The following is a 17,805-nucleotide window of genomic DNA, read 5'->3' on the forward strand; positions in this document are numbered from 1 at the left end:
TGCCGAAAGTCATATTTTTTATGAAATTGTGACCCTGGGGCTTAGGGATTTTTTCAAAGAAAAAAATTCTGCCGGTTAAGTTGTCGAGGGCTGATTTCTTTTCCTGTGATAAAAAGCCTTCTGTTTCGATCGCCAAATATTTCAGGGGAGCATTTGCAAGCGTTTGGCACCATTTTTGAGTGAATTGCCGAAAGTCAGATTTTTGATGAAATTGTGACCCCGGGGCTTAGGGATTTTTGAAAAAAAAAAATTCTGCCGGTTAAGTTGTCGAGGGCTGATTTCTTGTCCTGTGAAAAAAAGCCTTCTGTTTCGACCGCCAGACATTTCAGGGGAGCATTTGCAACCGTTTGGCACCATTTTTGAGTGAATTGCCGAAAGTCAGATTTTTGATGAAATTGTGACCCCGGGCCTTAGGGATTTTTTAAAAAAAATCTTTTTCTGCCGGTTAAGTTGTCGAGGGCTGATTTCTTGTCCAGTGATAAAAAGCCTTCTGTTTCGACCGCCAAACCTTTCAAGGGAGCATTTGCAAGCGTTTGGCACCATTTTTGAGTGAATTGCCGAAAGTCAGATTTTTGATGAAATTGTGACCCCGGGGCTTAGGGATTTTTGACAAAAAAAAATCTGCCGGTTAAGTTGTCGAGGGCTGATTTCTTGCCCTGTGAAAAAAAGCCTTCTGTTTCGACCGCCAGACATTTCAGGGGAGCATTTGCAACCGTTTGGCACCATTTTTGAGTGAATTGCCGAAAGTCGGATTTTTGATGAAATTGTGACCCCGGGGCTTAGGGATTTTTTCAAAAAAATCTTTTTCTGCCGGTTAAGTTGTCGAGGGCTGATTTCTTGTCCTGTGATAAAAAGCCTTCTCTTTCGATCGCCAAACCTTTCAGGGGAGCATTTGCAAGCGTTTGGCACCATTTTTGAGTGAATTGCCGAAAGTCAGATTTTTGATGAAATTGTGACCCCGGGGCTTAGGGATCCTTTTTTTAAAAAAATTTCTGCCGGTTAAGTTGTCGAGGGCTGATATCTTGTCCTGAGATAAAAAGCCTTCTCTTTCGATCGCAAACCTTTCAGGGGACCATTTGCAACCGTTTGGCACCATTTTTGAGTGAATTGCCGAAAGTCAGATTTTTGATGAAATTGTGACCCTGGGGCTTAGGGATTTTTTCAAAAAAATCATTACCTGCTGGTTAAGTTGTCGAGGGCTGATATCTTGTCCAGTGATAAAAAACCTTCTCTTTCAACCGCCAAACCTTTCAGGGGAGCATTTGCAACCGGTGGCACCATTTTTGAGTGAATTGCCGAAAGTCAGATTTTTGATGAAATTGTGACCTCGGGGCTTGGGGATTTTTTCAAAAAAATCATTACCTGCTGGTTAAGTTGTCGAGGTCTGATTTCTTTTCCTGTGATAAAAAGCCTTCTGTTTCGACCGCCAAACCTTTCAGGGGAGCATTTGCAACCGTTTGGCACCATTTTTGAGTGAATTGCCGAAAGTCAGATTTTTGATGAAATTGTGACCCCGGGGCTTAGGGATTTTTTAAAAAAATCTTTTTCTGCCGGTTAAGTTGTCGAGGGCTGAGTTCTTGTCCAACGATAAAAAGCCTTCTGTTTCGACCGCCAAACCTTTCAGGGGAGCATTTGCAACCGTTTGGCACCATTTTTGAGTGAATTGCCGAAAGTCAGATTTTTGATGAAATTGTGACCCCGGGGCTTAGGGATTTTTTTAAAAAATCTTTTTCTGCCGGTTAAGTTGTCTAGGGCTGAGTTCTTGTCCAACGATAAAAAGCCTTCTGTTTCGACCGCCAAACCTTTCAGGGGAGCATTTGCAACCGTTTGGCACCATTTTTGAGTGAATTGCCGAAAGTCAGATTTTTGATGAAATTGTGACCCCAGGGCTTAGGGATTTTTTTTTAAAAAAAATTTCTGCCGGTTAAGTTGTCGTGGGCTGATATCTTGTCCTGTGATAAAAAGCCTTCTCTTTCGATCGCCAAAGATTTCAGGGGAGCATTTGCAACCATTTGGCACCATTTTTGAGTGAATTGCCGAAAGTCAGATTTTTGATGAAATTGTGACCTCGGGGCTTAGGGATTTTTTAAAAAAAAAATTCTGCCGGTTAAGTTGTCGAGGGCTGATTTCTTGTCCTGTGATAAAAAGCCTTCTGTTTCGACCGCCAAACCTTTCAGGGGAGCATTTGCAAGCGTTTGGCACCATTTTTGAGTGAAATGCCGAAAGTCAGATTTTTGATGAAATTGTGACCCCGGGGCTTAGGGATTTTTGAAAAAAAAAAATTCTGCCAGTTAAGTTGTCGAGGGCTGATTTCTTGTCCTGTGAAAAAAAGCCTTGTGTTTCGACCGCCAGACATTTCAGGGGAGCATTTGCAACCGTTTGGCACCATTTTTGAGTGAATTGCCGAAAGTCAGATTTTTGATGAAATTGTGACCCCGGGCCTTAGGGATTTTTTCAAAAAAATCTTTTTCTGCCGGTTAAGTTGTCGAGGGCTGATTTCTTGTCCAGTGATAAAAAGCCTTCTGTTTCGACCGCCAAACCTTTCAAGGGAGCATTTGCAAGCGTTTGGCACCATTTTTGAGTGAATTGCCGAAAGTCAGATTTTTGATGAAATTGTGACCCCGGGGCTTAGGGATTTTTGAAAAAAAAAAAATCTGCCGGTTAAGTTGTCGAGGGCTGATTTCTTGTCCAACGATAAAAAGCCTTCTGTTTCGACCGCCAAACCTTTCAGGGGAGCATTTGCAACCGTTTGGCACCATTTTTGAGTGAATTGCCGAAAGTCAGATTTTTGATGAAATTGTGACCCCAGGGCTTAGGGATTTTTTTAAAAAAATCTTTTTCTGCCGGTTAAGTTGTCGAGGGCTGATTTCTTGTCCAGTGATAAAAAGCCTTCTGTTTCGACCGCCAAACCTTTCAAGGGAGCATTTGCAAGCGTTTGGCACCATTTTTGAGTGAATTGCCAAAAGTCAGATTTTTGATGAAATTGTGACCCCGGGGCTTAGGGATTTTTGACAAAAAAAAATCTGCCGGTTAAGTTGTCGAGGGCTGATTTCTTGCCCTGTGAAAAAAAGCCTTCTGTTTCGACCGCCAGACATTTCAGGGGAGCATTTGCAACCGTTTGGCACCATTTTTGAGTGAATTGCCGAAAGTCAGATTGTTGATGAAATTGTGACCCCGGGGCTTAGGGATTTTTTCAAAAAAATCTTTTTCTGCCGGTTAAGTTGTCGAGGGCTGATTTCTTGTCCTGTGATAAAAAGCCTTCTGTTTCGACCGCCAAACCTTTCAGGGGAGCATTTGCAAGCGTTTGGCACCATTTTTGAGTGAATTGCCGAAAGTCAGATTTTTGATGAAATTGTGACCCCGGGGCTTAGGGATCCTTTTTTAAAAAAAATTTCTGCCGGTTAAGTTGTCGAGGGCTGATATCTTGTCCTGAGATAAAAAGCCTTCTCTTTCGATCGCAAACCTTTCAGGGGACCATTTGCAACCGTTTGGCACCATTTTTGAGTGAATTGCCGAAAGTCAGATTTTTGATGAAATTGTGACCCCGGGGCTTAGGGATTTTTAAAAAAAATCTTTTTCTGCCGGTTAAGTTGTCGAGGGCTGAGTTCTTGTCCAACGATAAAAAGCCTTCTGTTTCGACCGCCAAACCTTTCAGGGGAGCATTTGCAACCGTTTGGCACCATTTTTGAGTGAATTGCCGAAAGTCAGATTTTTGATGAAATTGTGACCCCGGGGCTTAGGGATTTTTTCAAAAAAATCTTTTTCTGCCGGTTAAGTTGTCGAGGTCTGATTTCTTTTCCTGTGATAAAAAGCCTTCTGTTTCGACCGCCAAACCTTTCAGGGGAGCATTTGCAACCGTTTGGCACCATTTTTGAGTGAATTGCCGAAAGTCAGATTTTTGATGAAATTGTGACCCCGGGGCTTAGGGATTTTTTAAAAAAATATTTTTCTGCCGGTTAAGTTGTCGAGGGCTGAGTTCTTGTCCAACGATAAAAAGCCTTCTGTTTCGACCGCCAAACCTTTCAGGGGAGCATTTGCAACCGTTTGGCACCATTTTTGAGTGAATTGCCGAAAGTCAGATTTTTGATGAAATTGTGACCCCGGGGCTTAGGGATTTTTGAAAAAAAAAAATTCTGCCGGTTAAGTTGTCGACGGCTGATTTTTTGTCCTGTGATAAAAAGCCTTCTGTTTCGACCGCCAAACCTTTCAGGGGAGCATTTGCAACCGTTTGGCACCATTTTTGAGTGAATTGCCGAAAGTCAGATTTTTGATGAAATTGTGACCCCAGGGCTTAGGGATTTTTTTTTAAAAAAAATTTCTGCCGGTTAAGTTGTCGAGGGCTGATATCTTGTCCTGTGATAAAAAGCCTTCTCTTTCGATCGCCAAAGATTTCAGGGGAGCATTTGCAACCGTTTGGCACCATTTTTGAGTGAATTGCCGAAAGTCAGATTTTTGATGAAATTGTGACCTCGGGGCTTAGGGATTTTTGAAAAAAAAAATTCTGCCGGTTAAGTTGTCGAGGGCTGATTTCTTGTCCTGTGATAAAAAGCCTTCTGTTTCGACCGCCAAACCTTTCAGGGGAGCATTTGCAAGCGTTTGGCACCATTTTTGAGTGAATTGCCGAAAGTCAGATTTTTGATGAAATTGTGACCCCGGGGCTTAGGGATTTTTGAAAAAAAAAAATTCTGCCGGTTAAGTTGTCGAGGGCTGATTTCTTGTCCTGTGAAAAAAGCCTTCTGTTTCGACCGCCAGACATTTCAGGGGAGCATTTGCAACCGTTTGGCACCATTTTTGAGTGAATTGCCGAAAGTCAGATTTTTGATGAAATTGAGACCCCGGGGCTTAGGGATTTTTTTAAAAAATCTTTTTCTGCCGGTTAAGTTGTCGACGGCTGATTTCTTGTCCTGTGATAAAAAGCCTTCTGTTTCGACCGCCAAACCTTTCAGGGGAGCATTTGCAACCGTTTGGCACCATTTTTGAGTGAATTGCCGAAAGTCAGATTTTTGATGAAATTGTGACCCTGGGGCTTAGGGATTTTTTCAAAGAAAAAAATTCTGCCGGTTAAGTTGTCGAGGGCTGATTTCTTTTCCTGTGATAAAAAGCCTTCTTTTTCGACCGCCAAACCTTTCAGGGGAGCATTTGCAACCGTTTGGCACCATTTTTGAGTGAATTGCCGAAAGTCAGATTTTTGATGAAATTGTGACCCCGGGGCTTAGGGATTTTTGAAAAAAAATATTCTGCCGGTTAAGTTGTCGAGGGCTGATTTCTTTTCCTTTGATAAAAAGCCTTCTGTTTCGACCGCCAAACATTTCAGGGGAGCATTTGCAATCGTTTGGCACCATTTTTGAGTGAATTGCCGAAAGTCAGATTTTTGATGAAATTGTGACCCCGGGGCTTAGGGATTTTTTTTAAAAAAAAATTTCTGCCGGTTAAGTTGTCGAGGGCTGATATCTTGTCCTGTGATAAAAAGCCTTCTGTTTCGACCGCCAAACCTTTCAGGGGAGCATTTGCAACAGTTTGGCACCATTTTTGAGTGAATTGCCGAAAGTCAGATTTTTGATGAAATTGTGACCTCGGGGCTTAGGGATTTTTGAAAAAAATAAATTCTGCCGGTTAAGTTGTCGAGGGCTGATTTCTTGTCCTGTGATAAAAAGCCTTCTGTTTCGACCGCCAAACCTTTCAGGGGAGCATTTGCAACCGTTTGGTACAATTTTTGAGTGAATTGCCAAAAGTCAGATTTTTGATGAAATTGTGACTCCGGAGCTTAGGGATTTTTTTAAAAAAAAAATTTCTGCCGGTTAAGTTGTCTAGGGCTGATATCTTGTCCTGTGATAAAAAGCCTTCTCTTTCGATCGCCAAAGATTGCAGGGGAGCATGTGCAACCGTTTGGCATCATTTTTGAGTGAATTGCCGAAAGTCAGATTTTTGATGAAATTGTGACCTCGGGGCTTAGGGATTTTTGAAAAAAAAAAATTTCTGCCGGTTAAGTTGTCGAGGGCTGATTTCTTTTCCTTTGATAAAAAGCCTTCTGTTTCGACCGCCAAACATTTCAGGGGAGCATTTGCAACCGTTTGGCACCATTTTTGAGTGAATTGCCGAAAGTCAGATTTTTGATGAAATTGTGACCCCGGGGCTTAGGGATTTTTTTGAAAAATCTTTTTCTGCCGGTTAAGTTGTCGAGGGCTGAGTTCTTGTCCAACGATAAAAAGCCTTCTGTTTCGACCGCCAAACATTTCAGGGGAGCATTTGCAACCGTTTGGCACCATTTTTGAGTGAATTGCCGAAAGTCAGATTTTTGATGAAATTGTGACCCCAGGGCTTAGGGATTTTTTTAAAAAAAAAATTTCTGCCGGTTAAGTTGTCGAGGGCTGATATCTTGTCCTGTGATAAAAAGCCTTCTCTTTCGATCGCCAAAGATTCCAGGGGAGCATTTGCAACCGTTTGGCACCATTTTTGAGTGAGTTGCCGAAAGTCAGATTTTTGATGAAATTGTGACCTCGGGGCTTAGGGATTTTTTTAAAAAAAAATTCTGCCGGTTAAGTTGTCGAGGGCTGATTTCTTGTCCTGTGATAAAAAGCCTTCTGTTTCGACCGCCAAACCTTTCAGGGGAGCATTTGCAAGCGTTTGGCACCATTTTTGAGTGAATTGCCGAAAGTCAGATTTTTGATGAAATTGTGACCCCGGGCCTTAGGGATTTTTTCAAAAAAATCTTTTTCTGCCGGTTAAGTTGTCGAGGGCTGATTTCTTGTCCAGTGATAAAAAGCCTTCTGTTTCGACCGCCAAACCTTTCAAGGGAGCATTTGCAAGCGTTTGGCACCATTTTTGAGTGAATTGCCGAAAGTCAGATTTTTGATGAAATTGTGACCCCGGGGCTTAGGGAATTTTTCAAAAAAATCTTTTTCTGCCGGTTAAGTTGTCGAGGGCTGATTTCTTGTCCTGTGATAAAAAGCCTTCTGTTTCGACCGCCAAACCTTTCAGGGGAGCATTTGCAAGCGTTTGGCACCATTTTTGAGTGAATTGCCGAAAGTCAGATTTTTGATGAAATTGTGACCCCGGGGCTTAGGGATTTTTGAAAAAAAAAAATTCTGCCGGTTAAGTTGTCGAGGGCTGATTTCTTGTCCTGTGAAAAAAAGCCTTCTGTTTCGACCGCCAGACATTTCAGGGGAGCATTTGCAACCGTTTGGCACCATTTTTGAGTGAATTGCCGAAAGTCAGATTTTTGATGAAATTGTGACCCCGGGGCTTAGGGATTTTTTAAAAAAATCTTTTTCTGCCGGTTAAGTTGTCGAGGGCTGAGTTCTTGTCCAACGATAAAAAGCCTTCTGTTTCGACCGCCAAACCTTTCAGGGGAGCATTTGCAACCGTTTGGCACCATTTTTGAGTGAATTGCCGAAAGTCAGATTTTTGATGAAATTGTGACCCCAGGGCTTAGGGATTTTTTTTAAAAAAAAATTTCTGCCGGTTAAGTTGTCGAGGGCTGATATCTTGTCCTGTGATAAAAAGCCTTCTCTTTCGATCGCCAAAGATTTCAGGGGAGCATTTGCAACTGTTTGGCACCATTTTTGAGTGAATTGCCGAAAGTCAGATTTTTGATGAAATTGTGACCTCGGGGCTTAGGGATTTTTTTAAAAAAAAATTCTGCCGGTTAAGTTGTCGAGGGCTGATTTCTTGTCCTGTGATAAAAAGCCTTCTGTTTCGACCGCCAAACCTTTCAGGGGAGCATTTGCAAGCGTTTGGCACCATTTTTGAGTGAATTGCCGAAAGTCAGATTTTTGATGAAATTTTGACCCCGGGGCTTAGGGATTTTTGAAAAAAAAAAAATCTGCCGGTTAAGTTGTCGAGGGCTGATTTCTTGTCCTGTGAAAAAAAGCCTTCTGTTTCGACCGCCAGACATTTCAGGGGAGCATTTGCAACCGTTTGGCACCATTTTTGAGTGAATTGCCGAAAGTCAGATTTTTGATGAAATTGTGACCCCGGGGCTTAGGGATTTTTTTAAAAAATCTTTTTCTGCCGGTTAAGTTGTCGACGGCTGATATCTTGTCCTGTGATAAAAAGCCTTCTCTTTCGATCGCCAAAGATTTCAGGGGAGCATTTGCAACCGTTTGGCACCATTTTTGAGTGAATTGCCGAAAGTCAGATTTTTTATGAAATTGTGACCTCGGGGCTTAGGGATTTTTTCAAAAAAATCTTTTTCTGCCGGTTAAGTTGTCGAGGGCTGATTTCTTGCCCAGTGATAAAAAGCCTTCTGTTTCGACCGCCAAACATTTCAGGGGAGCATTTGCAACCGTTTGGCACCAATTTTGAGTGAATTGCCGAAAGTCAGATTTTTGATGAAATTGTGACCCCGGGGCTTAGGGATTTTTTTTTAAAAAAAAATTCTGCCGGTAAAGTTGTCGAGGGCTGATTTCTTTTCCTGTGATAAAAAGCCTTCTCTTTCAACCGCCAAACCTTTCAGGGGAGCATTTGCAACCGTTTGGCACCATTTTTGAGTGAATTGCCGAAAGTCAGATTTTTGATGAAATTGTGACCCCGGGGCTTAGGGATTTTTGAAAAAAAATATTCTGCCGGTTAAGTTGTCGAGGGCTGATTTCTTTTCCTTTGATAAAAAGCCTTCTGTTTCGACCGCCAAACATTTCAGGGGAGCATTTGCAACCGTTTGGCACCATTTTTGAGTGAATTGCCGAAAGTCAGATTTTTGATGAAATTGTGACCTCGGGGCTTAGGGATTTTTGAAAAAAATAAATTCTGCCGGTTAAGTTGTCGAGGGCTGATATCTTGTCCTGTGATAAAAAGCCTTCTGTTTCGACCGCCAAACCTTTCAGGGGAGCATTTGCAACAGTTTGGCACCATTTTTGAGTGAATTGCCGAAAGTCAGATTTTTGATGAAATTGTGACCTCGGGGCTTAGGGATTTTTGAAAAAAATAAATTCTGCCGGTTAAGTTGTCGAGGGCTGATTTCTTGTCCTGTGATAAAAAGCCTTCTGTTTCGACCGCCAAACCTTTCAGGGGAGCATTTGCAACCGTTTGGTACAATTTTTGAGTGAATTGCCAAAAGTCAGATTTTTGATGAAATTGTGACTCCGGAGCTTAGGGATTTTTTTTTTAAAAAAATTTCTGCCGGTTAAGTTGTCTAGGGCTGATATCTTGTCCTGTGATAAAAAGCCTTCTCTTTCGATCGCCAAAGATTTCAGGGGAGCATGTGCAACCGTTTGGCACCATTTTTGAGTGAATTGCCGAAAGTCAGATTTTTGATGAAATTGTGACCTCGGGGCTTAGGGATTTTTTTTAAAAAAAAAATTTCTGCCGGTTAAGTTGTCGAGGGCTGATTTCTTGTCCTGTGATAAAAAGCCTTCTGTTTCGACCGCCAAACCTTTCAGGGGAGCATTTGCAACCGTTTGGCACCAGTTTTGAGTGAATTGCCGAAAGTCAGATTTTTGATGAAATTGTGACCCTGGGGCTTAGGGATTTTTTCAAAGAAAAAAATTCTGCCGGTTAAGTTGTCGAGGGCTGATTTCTTTTCCTGTGATAAAAAGCCTTCTGTTTCGACCGCCAAACCTTTCAGGGGAGCATTTGCAACCGTTTGGCACCATTTTTGAGTGAATTGCCGAAAGTCAGATTTTTGATGAAATTGTGACCCCGGGGCTTAGGGATTTTTGAAAAAAAATATTCTGCCGGTTAAGTTGTCGAGGGCTGATTTCTTTTCCTTTGATAAAAAGCCTTCTGTTTCGACCGCCAAACATTTCAGGGGAGCATTTTCAACCGTTTGGCACCATTTTTGAGTGAATTGCCGAAAGTCAGATTTTTGATGAAATTGTGACCTCGGGGCTTAGGGATTTTTGAAAAAAAAAAATTCTGCCTGTTAAGTTGTCGAGGGCTGATTTCTTGTCCTGTGATAAAAAGCCTTCTGTTTCGACCGACAAACCTTTCAGGGGAGCATTTGCAACCGTTTGGCACCATTTTTGAGAGAATTGCCAAAAGTCAGATTTTTGATGAAATTGTGACCCCGGGGCTTAGGGATTTTTTTTTAAAAAAAATTTCTGCCGGTTAAGTTGTCTAGGGCTGATATCTTGTCCTGTGATAAAAAGCCTTCTCTTTCGATCGCCAAAGATTTCAGGGGAGCATTTGCAACCGTTTGGCACCATTTTTGAGTGAATTGCCGAAAGTCAGATTTTTGATGAAATTGTGACCTCGGGGCTTAGGGATTTTTGAAAAAAAATATTCTGCCGGTTAAGTTGTCGAGGGCTGATTTCTTTTCCTTTGATAAAAAGCCTTCTGTTTCGACCGCCAAACATTTCAGGGGAGCATTTTCAACCGTTTGGCACCATTTTTGAGTGAATTGCCGAAAGTCAGATTTTTGATGAAATTGTGACCTTGGGGCTTAGGGATTTTTGAAAAAAAAAAATTCTGCCGGTTAAGTTGTCGAGGGCTGATTTCTTGTCCTATGATAAAAAGCCTTCTGTTTCGACCGCCAAACCTTTCAGGGGAGCATTTGCAACCGTTTGGCACCATTTTTGAGTGAATTGCCAAAAGTCAGATTTTTGATGAAATTGTGACCCCGGGGCTTACGGATTTTTTTTTAAAAAAAATTTCTGCCGGTTAAGTTGTCGACGGCTGATATCTTGTCCTGTGATAAAAAGCCTTCTCTTTCGATCGCCAAAGATTTCAGGGGAGCATTTGCACCCGTTTGGCACCATTTTTGAGTGAATTGCCGAAAGTCAGATTTTTGATGAAATTGTGACCTAGGGACTTAGGGATTTTTTTTAAAAAAAAAATTCTGCCGGTTAAGTTGTCGAGGGCTGATTTCTTTTCCTGTGATAAAAAGCCTTCTGTTTCGACCGCCAAACATTTCAGGGGAGCATTTGCAACCGTTTGGCACCATTTTTGAGTGAATTGCCGAAAGTCAGATTTTTGATGAAATTGTGACCTCGGGGCTTAGGGATTTTTGAAAAAAATAAATTCTGCCGGTTAAGTTGTCGAGGGCTGATATCTTGTCCTGTGATAAAAAGCCTTCTGTTTCGACCGCCAAACCTTTCAGGGGAGCATTTGCAACAGTTTGGCACCATTTTTGAGTGAATTGCCGAAAGTCAGATTTTTGATGAAATTGTGACCTCGGGGCTTAGGGATTTTTGAAAAAAATAAATTCTGCCGGTTAAGTTGTCGAGGGCTGATTTCTTGTCCTGTGATAAAAAGCCTTCTGTTTCGACCGCCAAACCTTTCAGGGGAGCATTTGCAACCGTTTGGTACAATTTTTGAGTGAATTGCCAAAAGTCAGATTTTTGATGAAATTGTGACTCCGGAGCTTAGGGATTTTTTTTTTAAAAAAATTTCTGCCGGTTAAGTTGTCGAGGGCTGATATCTTGTCCTGTGATAAAAAGCCTTCTCTTTCGATCGCCAAAGATTTCAGGGGAGCATGTGCAACCGTTTGGCACCATTTTTGAGTGAATTGCCGAAAGTCAGATTTTTGATGAAATTGTGACCTCGGGGCTTAGGGATTTTTTTTAAAAAAAAAATTTCTGCCGGTTAAGTTGTCGAGGGCTGATTTCTTGTCCTGTGATAAAAAGCCTTCTGTTTCGACCGCCAAACCTTTCAGGGGAGCATTTGCAACCGTTTGGCACCATTTTTGAGTGAATTGCCGAAAGTCAGATTTTTGATGAAATTGTGACCCCGGGGCTTAGGGATTTTTGAAAAAAAATATTCTGCCGGTTAAGTTGTCGAGGGCTGATTTCTTTTCCTTTGATAAAAAGCCTTCTGTTTCGACCGCCAAACATTTCAGGGGAGCATTTTCAACCGTTTGGCACCATTTTTGAGTGAATTGCCGAAAGTCAGATTTTTGATGAAATTGTGACCTCGGGGCTTAGGGATTTTTGAAAAAAAAAAATTCTGCCTGTTAAGTTGTCGAGGGCTGATTTCTTGTCCTGTGATAAAAAGCCTTCTGTTTCGACCGACAAACCTTTCAGGGGAGCATTTGCAACCGTTTGGCACCATTTTTGAGAGAATTGCCAAAAGTCAGATTTTTGATGAAATTGTGACCCCGGGGCTTAGGGATTTTTTTTAAAAAAAAATTTCTGCCGGTTAAGTTGTCTAGGGCTGATATCTTGTCCTGTGATAAAAAGCCTTCTCTTTCGATCGCCAAAGATTTCAGGGGAGCATTTGCAACCGTTTGGCACCATTTTTGAGTGAATTGCCGAAAGTCAGATTTTTGATGAAATTGTGACCTCGGGGCTTAGGGATTTTTGAAAAAAAATATTCTGCCGGTTAAGTTGTCGAGGGCTGATTTCTTTTCCTTTGATAAAAAGCCTTCTGTTTCGACCGCCAAACATTTCAGGGGAGCATTTTCAACCGTTTGGCACCATTTTTGAGTGAATTGCCGAAAGTCAGATTTTTGATGAAATTGTGACCTTGGGGCTTAGGGATTTTTGAAAAAAAAAAATTCTGCCGGTTAAGTTGTCGAGGGCTGATTTCTTGTCCTATGATAAAAAGCCTTCTGTTTCGACCGCCAAACCTTTCAGGGGAGCATTTGCAACCGTTTGGCACCATTTTTGAGTGAATTGCCAAAAGTCAGATTTTTGATGAAATTGTGACCCCGGGGCTTACGGATTTTTTTTAAAAAAAAATTTCTGCCGGTTAAGTTGTCGACGGCTGATATCTTGTCCTGTGATAAAAAGCCTTCTCTTTCGATCGCCAAAGATTTCAGGGGAGCATTTGCAACCGTTCGGCACCATTTTTGAGTGAATTGCCGAAAGTCAGATTTTTGATGAAATTGTGACCTCGGGGCTTAGGGATTTTTTCAAAAAAAATCTTTTTCTGCCGGTTAAGTTGTCGAGGGCTGATTTCTTGGGCAGTGATAAAAAGCCTTCTGTTTCGACCGCCAAAAATTTCAGGGGAGCATTTGCAACCGTTTGGCACCAGTTTTGAGTGAATTGCCGAAAGTCAGATTTTTGATGAAATTGTGACCCTGGGGCTTAGGGATTTTTTCAAAGAAAAAAATTCTGCCGGTTAAGTTGTCGAGGGCTGATTTCTTGTCCTGTGATAAAAAGCCTTCTGTTTCGACCGCCAAACCTTTCAGGGGAGCATTTGCAACCGTTTGGCACCATTTTTGAGTGAATTGCCGAAAGTCAGATTTTTGATGAAATTGTGACCTCGGGGCTTAGGGATTTTTGAAAAAAAAAATTCTGCCGGTTAAGTTGTCGAGGGCTGATTTCTTGTCCTGTGATAAAAAGCCTTCTGTTTCGACCGCCAAACCTTTCAGGGGAGCATTTGCAACCGTTTGGCACAATGTTTGAGTGAATTGCCAAAAGTCAGAGTTTTGATGAAATTGTGACCCCGGGGCTTAGGGATTTTTTTAAAAAAAAAAATTTCTGCCGGTTAAGTTGTCGAGGGCTGATATCTTGTCCTGTGATAAAAAGCCTTCTCTTTCGATCGCCAAAGATTTCAGGGGAGCATTTGCAACCGTTTGGCACCATTTTTGAGTGAATTGCCGAAAGTCGGATTTTTGATGAAATTGTGACCCCGGGGCTTAGGGATTTTTTTCAAAAAAATCTTTTTCTGCCGGTTAAGTTGTCGAGGGCTGATTTCTTTTCCTGTGTTAAAAAAGCTTCTCTTTCAACCGCCAAACATTTCAGAGGAGCATTTGCACCCGTTTGGCACCATTTTTGAGTGAATTGCCGAAAGTCAGATTTTTGATGAAATTGTGACCTAGGGACTTAGGGATTTTTTTTTAAAAAAAAATTCTGCCGGTTAAGTTGTCGAGGGCTGATTTCTTTTCCTGTGATAAAAAGCCTACTGTTTCGATCGGCAAATATTTCAGGGGAGCATTTGTAACCGTTTGGCAACATTTTAGAGTGAATTGCCGAAAGTCAGATTTTTGATGAAATTGTGACCCCGGGGCTTAGGGATTTTTTCAAAAAAAAATAATTTCTGCTGGTTAAGTTGTCGAAGGCTGATTTCTTTTCCTGTGATAAAAAACCTTCTCTTTCAACAGCCAAACCTTTCAGGGGAGCATTTGCAACCGTTTGGTACCATTTTTGAGTGAATTGCCGAAAGTCAGATTTTTGATGAAATTGTGACCCCGGGGCTTAGGGATTCTTTTTTAAAAAAAATTTCTGCCGGTTAAGTTGTCGAAGGCTGATATCTTGTCCTGTGATAAAAAGCCTTCTCTTTCGATCGCCAAACCTTTCAGGGGAGCATTTGCAACCGTTTGGCACCATTTTTGAGTGAATTGCCGAAAGTCAGATTTTTGATGAAATTGTGACCCCGGGGCTTAGGGATTTTTGAAAAAAAAAAATTCTGCCGGTTAAGTTGTCGAGGGCTGATATCTTGTCCTGTGATAAAAAGCCTTCTGCTGCGACCGCCAAATCTTTCAGGGGAGCATTTGCAACCGTTTGGCACCATTTTTGAGTGAATTGCCGAAAGTCAGATTTTTGATGAAATTGTGACCTCGGGGCTTAGGGATTTTTGAAAAAAAAAATTCTGCCGGTTAAGTTGTCGAGGGCTGATTTCTTGTCCTGTGATAAAAAGCCTTCTGTTTCGACCGCCAAACCTTTCAGGGGAGCATTTGCAACCGTTTGGCACAATTTTTGAGTGAATTGCCAAAAGTCAGATTTTTGATGAAATTGTGACCCCGGGGCTTAGGGATTTTTTTTTAAAAAAAATTTCTGCCGGTTAAGTTGTCGAGGGCTGATATCTTGTCCTGTGATAAAAAGCCTTCTCTTTCGATCGCCAAAGATTTCAGGGGAGCATTTGCAACCGTTTGGCACCATTTTTGAGTGAATTGCCGAAAGTCAGATTTTTGATGAAATTGTGACCCCGGGGCTTAGGGATTTTTTAAAAAAAATCTTTTTCTGCCGGTTAAGTTGTCGAGGGCTGATTTCTTGTCCAGTGATAAAAAGCCTTCTGTTTCGACCGCCAAACATTTCAGGGGAGCATTTGCAACCGTTTGGCACCAGTTTTGAGTGAATTGCCGAAAGTCAGATTTTTGATGAAATTGTGACCCTGGGGCTTAGGGATTTTTTCAAAGAAAAAAATTCTGCCGGTTAAGTTGTCGAGGGCTGATTTCTTTTCCTGTGATAAAAAGCCTTCTGTTTCGACCGCCAAACCTTTCAGGGGAGCATTTGCAACCGTTTGGCACCATTTTTGAGTGAATTGCCGAAAGTCAGATTTTTGATGAAATTGTGACCTCGGGGCTTAGGGATTTTTGAAAAAAAAAATTCTGCCGGTTAAGTTGTCGAGGGCTGATTTCTTTTCCTTTGATAAAAAGCCTTCTGTTTCGACCGCCAAACCTTTCAGGGGAGCATTTGCAACCGTTTGGCACCATTTTTGAGTGAATTGCCGAAAGTCAGATTTTTGATGAAATTGTGACCTCGGGGCTTAGGGATTTTTGAAAAAAAAAATTCTGCCGGTTAAGTTGTCGAGGGCTGATTTCTTGTCCTGTGATAAAAAGCCTTCTGTTTCGACCGCCAAACCTTTCAGGGGAGCATTTGCAACCGTTTGGCACAATTTTTGAGTGAATTGCCAAAAGTCAGATTTTTGATGAAATTGTGACCCCGGGGCTTAGGGATTTTTTTTTTTAAAAAAATTCTGCCGGTTAAGTTGTCGAGGGCTGATATCTTGTCCTGTGATAAAAAGCCTTCTCTTTCGATCGCCAAGGATTTCAGGGGAGCATTTGCAACCGTTTGGCACCATTTTTGAGTGAATTGCCAAAAGTCAGATTTTTTATGAAATTGTGACCCCGGGGCTTAGGGATTTTTTTATAAAAATCTTTTTCTGCCGGTTAAGTTGTCGAGGGCTGATTTCTTTTCCTGTGATAAAAAACCTTCTCTTTCAACCGCCAAACATTTCAGGGGAGCATTTGCAACCGTTTGGCACCATTTTTGAGTGAATTGCCGAAAGTCAGATTTTTGATGAAATTGTGACCTAGGGACTTAGGGATTTTTTCAAAAAAAAATAATTTCTGCTGGTTAAGTTGTCGAGGGCTGATTTCTTTTCCTTTGATAAAAAGCCTTCTGTTTCGACCGCCAAACATTTCAGGGGAGCATTTGCAACCGTTTGGCACCATTTTTGAGGGAATTGCCGAAAGTCAGATTTTTGATGAAATTGTGACCTCGGGGCTTAGGGATTTTTTCAAAAAAAATCTTTTTCTGCCGGTTAAGTTGTCGAGGGCTGATTTCTTGTGCAGTGATAGAAAGCCTTCTGTTTCGACCGCCAAACACTTCAGGGGAGCATTTGCAACCGTTTGGCACCATTTTTGAGTGAATTGCCGAAAGTCAGATTTTTGATGAAATTGTGACCTCGGGGCTTAGGGATTTTTTCAAAGAAAAAAATTCTGCCGGTTAAGTTGTCGAGGGCTGATTTCTTTTCCTGTGATAAAAAGCCTTCTGTTTCGACCGCCAAACCTTTCAGGGGAGCATTTGCAACCGTTTGGCACCATTTTTGAGTGAATTGCCGAAAGTCAGATTTTTGATGAAATTGTGACCCCGGGGCTTAGGGATTTTTTTAAAAAAATCTTTTTCTGCCGGTTAAGTTGTCGAGGGCTGATTTCTTGTCCAGTGATAAAAAGCCTTCTGTTTCGACCGCCAAACATTTCAGGGGAGCATTTGCAACCGTTTGGCACCAGTTTTGAGTGAATTGCCGAAAGTCAGATTTTTGATGAAATTGTGACCCTGGGGCTTAGGGATTTTTTCAAAGAAAAAAATTCTGCCGGTTAAGTTGTCGAGGGCTGATTTCTTTTCCTGTGATAAAGAGCCTTCTGTTTCGACCGCCAAACCTTTCAGGGGAGCATTTGCAACCGTTTGGCACCATTTTTGAGTGAATTGCCGAAAGTCAGATTTTTGATGAAATTGTGACCCCGGGGCTTAGGGATTTTTGAAAAAAAATATTCTGCCGGTTAAGTTGTCGAGGGCTGATTTCTTTTCCTTTGATAAAAAGCCTTCTGTTTCGACCGCCAAACATTTCAGGGGAGCATTTTCAACCGTTTGGCACCATTTTTGAGTGAATTGCCGAAAGTCAGATTTTTGATGAAATTGTGACCTCGGGGCTTAGGGATTTTTGAAAAAAAAAAATTCTGCCGGTTAAGTTGTCGAGGGCTGATTTCTTGTCCTGTGATAAAAAGCCTTCTGTTTCGACCGCCAAACCTTTCAGGGGAGCATTTGCAACCGTTTGGCACAATTTTTGAGTGAATTGCCGAAAGTCAGATTTTTGATGAAATTGTGACCCCGGGGCTTAGGGATTTTTTTTAAAAAAAAATTTCTGCCGGTTAAGTTATCGACGGCTGATATCTTGTCCTGTGATAAAAAGCCTTCTCTTTCGATCGCCAAAGATTTCAGGGGAGCATTTGCAACCGTTTGGCACCATTTTTGAATGAATTGCCGAAAGTCAGATTTTTGATGAAATTGTGACCCTGGGGCTTAGTGATTTTTTCAAAGAAAAAAATTCTGCCGGTTAAGTTGTCGAGGGCTGATTTCTTTTCCTGTGATAAAAAGCCTTCTGTTTCGATCGCCAAACCTTTCAGGGGAGCATTTGCAACCGTTTGGCACCATTTTTGAGTGAATTGCCGAAAGTCAGATTTTTGATGAAATTGTGACCCCGGGGCTTAGGGATTTTTGAAAAAAAATATTCTGCCGGTTAAGTTGTCGAGGGCTGATTTCTTTTCCTTTGATAAAAAGCCTTCTGTTTCGACCGCCAAACATTTCAGGGGAGCATTTTCAACCGTTTGGCACCATTTTTGAGTGAATTGCCAAAAGTCAGATTTTTGATGAAATTGTGACCTCGGGGCTTAGGGATTTTTGAAAAAAAAAAATTCTACCGGTT

Source organism: Podarcis filfolensis (genome assembly GCF_964270895.1).
Source record: "Podarcis filfolensis genome assembly, chromosome: 5".
In the NCBI taxonomy this organism is placed as follows: domain Eukaryota; kingdom Metazoa; phylum Chordata; class Lepidosauria; order Squamata; family Lacertidae; genus Podarcis; species Podarcis filfolensis.